Here is a 7,252-nt window from a genome sequence, read left to right as displayed (position 1 = left end):
GAGTGCGCTGGGGTCACGTGGGGAGCTTCAGACCGCGGCGTGCGGGGCGAGCCGCAGCGGAGGCGGGGCGCGGGCGAGACCAACGGGAATTCTAGGGGGGAGCAGGGATGTTCAGTGGAAGCTTCAGTGAGACCGTACTATAGGGTGAAAACGGTCATGCGCAGAAAATCGTCTCCCTTATTTTCAGATTGCCACACGGAATGCAATTGGTTTGTTTCTCATATGGAAGTCCTTCACTCTGGCTTGGATGGAACAACCCACGTGACGTGGCGAGCAGCGTCCACCTGAACTTCCTGCGAGGCGTCATTCCGTGGCCCCACGTGACCACCTAGACCGCGCCTCCGGGATCCGAATTACCCGGCGGAAGTTGTTTGTCCCATGCACGTGGAACTTGGATAAGTTTGTGTTATATTCTGTACTGCCCGGTCCCCAGAGAGCTAATGTCTATCCTCAGAAGGAGCCGCGCTTATTTTCTTGATTTTTTTTTTTTTTTTTTTTTTTTGCTGGAAGAACCCAGTTTGGGGACTCTCCGCGGTAATGAAGGCACCACGTGGTTAAAGAATTTTTAATCTGTCGCCCACGTAGTGCGAGCCACTTTGCACCGAATACAGCCTCCTGCCGACCTTTGTCGCATTTTCGCAGCCTGACTTTAGGATTGCTGTGTCAGTAAGCGCAGTGGCAAGTCTGTCTCAACTTCACCACTTTGTCGTCAGAAACATAGGCGGTCTGAGTTGAAAGGCCATTGGGTTGGTTTCCACCCGCACATCATGGGTAAGGAAATTGAGACTTAGGAATCGCCTGGCATCAGAGCTGGATTTTTCAGTGCCTAAACATAGAGTTGCCTGGTATCCGAGTTGGATTTTGCAGTGCCAGTTCTGGAGCTGATCTTTCAGTAAGCTTGAGCGCCATCTGGTGCTGAGTCTCAAAAAATGCAATACTTCATAGGCTTCTATCAAGTGGTAAAAGTTAAGACTTTAAAAGCTGTATTTAATGCCGCTGTTTCCGCTTATTTATTCTAATAAAATAATATTGCTTTTATGGGGTATGTTTTGCTGTGTCACAAACACCCAGAACGATGATGGCAGAGAAGTATTTAATCTTTTTGTTTTTTTTCTGCTTAAGGTTAGAAGCTTTTATTCCTGCCTGGAATCTCAATCAGTGTAGCCCTTGTGTGCCCTCATGACTGTGAACTAACATCAGCTGATCCAACCTATGGCCAGGCCAGAAGTGTGAGTGCAGTTAAGAAAATGAGGAATCACCATCAGGACTTCAAAACAAACAAACATCCAATCTTCGCCCAGGATTCACATATCATGTTTGGCACATGACTACACCCAAGACTAAATGAAAGCATAAGCAACTTTTTTTTTTCATGATTAAAAATATGTTTTTCTCCTCATACCCCAATGGATATTCTTGCTTCACCCTAGGCTGAACATGCCCCATTGTAGAGGCCATTGGTTAACAATTTGTCATAGATGTTTAGCTCTAGTCCTCAGATTTCCATTAGTTCTAATAAAGGGACATTTCACACTCTTAAAGACAAAAACTGATGGCTTATTTTATTTTACATGGCATCTGTAGAAGTAGATCAAGGAAGAGTTCCAAAGTAATTTTTTTTTTTTTTTTTTTTTTTTTTTGGTATTAGAGGTTGAATCCAGGGGCACTTTACCACTGAGCCATGTCCCCAGCCCTTTCTATATATTTTAAGACAGGATCTCACTAAATTGCTTACAGCCTCCCTAGATTGCTGAGGCTGGCTTTGAACTTCAGATCCTCAGCCCCCCCAAGCTGCTGGGATTACAGGCCTATGCAACTGCATCCAGCCCAAAATAGTCTTCACTGTTCTGGAAAAAACCTTTATTTTCAGTTCCTGAAGAAGCAGTCTCTTTAGTGTCATATTTCTCAGCGTTGGCACTATGAGATTTTAGGCTGACAAACTTGCCTGTTCAGTGACCTATGATGCTACTCGCCTCTGCCCGGTAAATAACAGAAGCACCCACCCCCATCCATCATTTGTGACAACCAGAAACACCTTCTGATAATATTGGGGTAAAATCATCCCCAGTTGAGAGTCTCATCTATTTGAATCATATTCTGTTTGCAAAGTCAGCCATCACCCAGGTTATTTCCTCTGGTACATTTTGGCTGCAATTGAAATATTGGTTTGTTAGAGCCACTTTTTTATCTTATCATTCTTTTCTTGAAAGCAGTGAGAGGAAGTGCTTGACTCTTGTGAATCTGCTAGTAGTACAAGCTTCCTTTAATTTTTTAAACAGAAAATAAAAATAAATTGTTTCCCCTAAACTCCCTTCATCCAGACCAACAGACCCTCTTTAGCTGTGGGTTTGGCCAAATTCATTCAGAGCCAGGTATGGGTGGGAGGCAAGGATGGGCATCTATAATACAATTATAACAACATGTATTAAACCTTGAGTATTTAAATCAGTTTTGGCAAAGTAGAGAAGGATTGTAACAGATTAATAATGAACTAAAACTATTCAGACTATATTAGGACTGATGATGAAATACTAGAGATATTTGGAGGATCTCTACTTTGTGGTATTTCTTTGTTAACTGTGCTAGGACTACTCTTACACTTAGTTTTCAACCTTGACTGCACATTGAAGGGTTTGAAAGCTAATGATGTTTGCATATTGACTTCATCAGAGGAGTAAGGATTTCTAAAAGCTTTTTTTTTTTTTTTTTTTTTTGGTACCAGGGATTGAACTCAGGGGCACTCAACCACTGAGCCACATCCTGGCCCTATTTTTTGCATTTTATTTAGAGACAGGGTCTCACTGAGTTGCTTAGCGCCTCACCAGTTGCTGAGGCTGGCTTTGAACTTGCAATCCTTGTGCCTCAGCCTTCTGAGCCACTGGGATTACAGGCGTGAGCCACCATACCCAGCTAAAAGCTTTTCCCGGTGTTTCTAATCTGTAGCTCTAGTTGAAAACTCCCACCATACTCCCACCATTCTCAGGGTGTGGCCCATGCGTAAATACCATTTTTATTATCTTGAAGTTTGTTAGAATTGCAAAATCTTGTACTGGTGCACAACTATAATCCCAGTGACTCTGACTCCTCAGCTGAAGTTGGAGGATTGCAAATTTGAGGGCAGCCTGGGAAACCTGGTGAGACCCCTGTCTCAAAATAAAGGGCCAGGGATGTAGCTTCGTGGTAAAGCCTCTTCTGTCCTCTTAACTTGCTGCTGTTCTTAATTGTGAATCATGTACAGCTCAGTTTTAAAGAGCATGGCTAGCATGTGAAGGACCCTGGATTTGATCCCTAGCTTCACACACGCACACAAACACACACACACAAAAACCACAGACGCACACACAAAAAAAACCATAAAAGAACAAAAAACGTTTCCATAAGGGTGAGAGTATTGCTGAGTATAGCAGAGACCCATTTTAACATTGGGGGTATACCTTTGAATTAGTTCAGTCAATTGAAAGTTCAAATAGTGTTACTGAGAACTGCTAATACTAAACATAGTAGGGACTTGATATTTCTTGAAATGATCTGTCAGTGGCAGTTGCACTGGTTTTTTGAGGGAGGCATTTCAAAAGGGAGATTAATTTTTATTGGGCAGTTGCTATGTTCAGGCATCATTAGAAATGTCCGCACCTAGCCAGTGTGGTGGCACACACCTGTAATCCCAATGATGAGGCTGAGGCAGGAGGATCATTCAAAGCCAGCCTTAGCAAAAGTGAGGCGCTAAGCAACTCAGTGAGACCCTGTCTCTAAATAAAATACAAAATAGGCCTGGGGATGTGGCTCAGTGGTTGAGTGCCCCTGAGTTTAATCCCAGTACCACCCCCCGAGAAGAAAAAGAAATGTCTTCATCTGCCATCTAACCTCTCAAAACACTATGAGATAATGTGCTCTCATTTTATTAATGAAATTGAAGCCCCAAAGTAAATGATAATATTATAATGAATTTTATAAATTTACCCAGAGAGTCACTAAAGTTTTGGAGCTTGTAGATAGCTAAAAAATTATTTATTTCTATTAATTTACAAATGAAAACAGTGACAGGTTAAGTGATTCAGCCATTACATTGCTAGATACATGATTCTAAAACAAATATACTGTACTTAAAATATATGCAAAGTGTAAAAACTCAAAAGTCTGGAATCCTAAGGTTGCTAGACTATCCGTTTATTAACAAATGGTACTGTCCACAGTTGGGGCAAACAGATTCCTTAGACAGACTTTTAAATGTTTATCTCAGATCTCCCAAAATGAGAAAAACGTTTAGAAACCACACTCCTTTATTTGCATGATCCAATGTAAGATACAGTATATGTACTTTCCTATCATCAGTTAGGACAAGGTTTGCCACATAATTCACATTTTCTATAAATTATCAGAATGCCTTTGCTCTCCTATTTCTAAACCAGGAACTTGCCATCCTTGAGAAGACTGGCAGAGTTCTACATTGGTGCTAAACAGACCAAGGGAGCTGGAGCCAGTTTCTTACACTCATGCAAACATCCCAGTTCTTTCACAACATCCGATAAAAATGCTTAAGGCCTTTAATATATAGCTTCATCACCAGGAAGAATTGCTCTGCTTCTTGTTACTACATGACCAACGCTCGTAAAGTGTTTTCATCGGGATCCCTGCAAAGTATCGGTTTCCTTTTACCAATTACTTTGGTAGTTGTTGAGTCTCAGTGGCAAGCTCTGCTCCCTTTGTTTGAGATGTCCCCAGTGTGACCTCAGAACTGGCCAAAGGCCCACAGAAAAGGTCTAGAGGCTTTCATATAGTAGCCTGAGTTCTCAGGTTGCCCAAAACTCGATGTATAGGAAGAGGAGATGTCTCTGCCTCAGTGTTTCCCAAATTTGGCTGTTGATCAGTCATTGGAGAGCTTTTAAGAGGTACAGGTCCTAAGGCCACACCCTAAAGGTTATACATAATTTCTAATTTACTAAATATCTATCTAATGGGCACTTACAGCATACTAGACCCTTTTCCTCTGCTTTCCTCTGCCACGATATTCTGCATTACCTTGAGCCCCAAGAATTTAGAGCCAGCTATCTGTGGACTGAGACCTCTAAAATTGTGAGCCCCCAAATAAACTTTTTCTCCTCTAATTGTTCTTGTCAGGTCTTTTGGCCACAGCAGTGAAAAAGCTGACAAAAACAGGCCGAGAAGCTCTTGCCTGAGTTCATGCAGCTAGAAAGGGCAGAGCCAGGATTCCAACCCAGGCGTCTGGCTCTAAAACAAACATGCCTAACACTTTCTGCTTCTGGTTCAGTTGAAAATGGAACGGACATTATGCTTTCTCCTCATCCACCACCAATTTTGGTATAAAGCATATGGCACATAGCAATAAAGCTGACCCCCCCCACACACACACACACACAAAGGGCACATGCCAAGTATCAGGATTTAGAGATATTGGGGACAGGGGATGGGTGAGACTAAGGAGTAGCACAGGGAGGTCTCTGTGGTGCTGGAAAAGTTTGGTATTTTCATCGTGCATGGTTACACAAATCTTCCCATAATAAAATGGCGTCACACAGGACTGGGCTTGTGGCTCAGTGGTTGAGCACTTGCTCAGCATATGTGAGGCACTGGATTCAATTCTCAGCACCACATGTAAATAAATGAATAAAATAAAGGCATCTTAAATTTTTTTTAAAAAATGGCATCACACACTTTTGTACCAATGTCAGTTGCCTTGTTTTGATTTTGCACTAGAGTTGTGTGCATTGTGAAGGAAATTGGCTAGGGGGTACACGGGACTGCACTGTACTACTTTTGTAATTTCCTGCAAATCCATAATTATTTAAAAATAAAACAAGGATTGGGGTTGTGGCTCAGTGGGAGAGCGCTCGCCTTGCACGTGCAAGATCGTGGGTTCGATCCTCAGCACCACATAAAAATAAATAAGTGAAATAAAGGTATTGTATCCAATTACAGCTAAAATATAAATACATAAAAATAAAACATATGCCCATCTTTGGCAACCCCAAAATCAATTAAAGACCTGTCTTCTTTAAGATTGGCTTAAATTGCTGGATGTGATGACCGACACCTGTAATCCCAGACTCAGGAGGCTGAAGCAGGAGGATCTCAAGTTTGGGGCCAGACTCAGCAATTTATTGAGACCCCTAATGACTTAGTGAGACCCTGTCTCAAAATAAAAAACAAAAATGCCTGGGGATGTAGCTCAGTGGTAAAGTGCCCCTGGGTTCAATCCCCAGTGCCAAAGGGAAAAAAAAGAAAAAGAAAAAGTTGATTTAAAGAAATATCAAATATCATTCTTGAAAGATAAATCAGCAGTGGAGAAAGGCTCTGGGCAGAGCAGGGACACAAGGGTAGTTTCAGTTAACAGGAGCTGAGCAAGATGACCAATAACAAAGTCAAGTCCTTTGTTACCAAAGGAGTCAAAACCAAATACTTCTGTCTTGCTGTGATTCCCAAATGACTACTGCCTCACTGTCTAAGAAAGAACCACTAGGGAAAGAACTAAAAAACACAGAATCCCTATCCCCACACTTAGAGACCCTCACCTAGAGACTGTGACTCAGTAGGTCAAGGACAGTCTGTATTTAAAAAGCTTCTTAGGCTGGACTAGGGATATAGCTCAGTTGGTAGAGTGCTTGCCTTACATGCACAAGGCCCTGGGTTCAATCCTCAGTGCCCCCACACACACAAAAAAAAAGGTTGTTAGGTGACTTGGGTTTGAGAATGTTCGATTAAGGAGCAGATGATAAAATGGATCTCCAACTAATATCATGTGAGTCAAACACCAAACCCTTGATTTTCATATGGTTGGATGGCTCAAAGAGCCATGAGTTACACTGACATCATATAAGGACATCCAAAGTTCATAAGGCCTTGCTATTTAGAAATAATGAAGTGTTACACTGAATTGTTCTTTTCTATTTTTATATTACATCATCCCTATTTGGTTATTTACCAAGCCTTTTTTTTTTGGAACTGGGGATTCAACTCAGGGGCACTAAACCACTGAGCCACATCCCCAGCCCTATTTTGTATTTTATTATAGACAGGGTTCATTGAGTTGCTCAGCACCTCACCATTGCTGAGGCTGGCTTTGAATTCAGGATCCTCCTGCCTCAACCTCCCGAGCTGCTGGGTTTACAGGCATGCGCCACCGCACCCAGTCTGGTTATTTACCAAGTTTTTCATTGTAGAAATGTACATATAAATCACAACATAATTCTATTACAAATGTTTTAGGGTTCAAAGTCCATTAGGTACATAGCCA

The 7,252-nt window shown here is 41.9% G+C and overlaps 1 non-coding gene across 1 annotated transcript; it reads left to right on the top strand.

Moving 5' to 3' along the window:
* Positions 1-6,593: 6,593 nt before the first annotated feature.
* Trnav-uac (transfer RNA valine (anticodon UAC)) lies at positions 6,594-6,666 on the top strand. The gene has a single exon. It is a non-coding gene; the product is annotated as a tRNA-Val (tRNA).
* Positions 6,667-7,252: the final 586 nt, after the last annotated feature.

This window comes from Marmota flaviventris, chromosome 6 (genome assembly GCF_047511675.1).
Source record: "Marmota flaviventris isolate mMarFla1 chromosome 6, mMarFla1.hap1, whole genome shotgun sequence".
Classification (NCBI taxonomy): Eukaryota; Metazoa; Chordata; class Mammalia; order Rodentia; family Sciuridae; genus Marmota; species Marmota flaviventris.
Note: the sequence above shows the minus strand (reverse complement) of the source record. Positions and strands in the feature narration are given on the sequence as shown.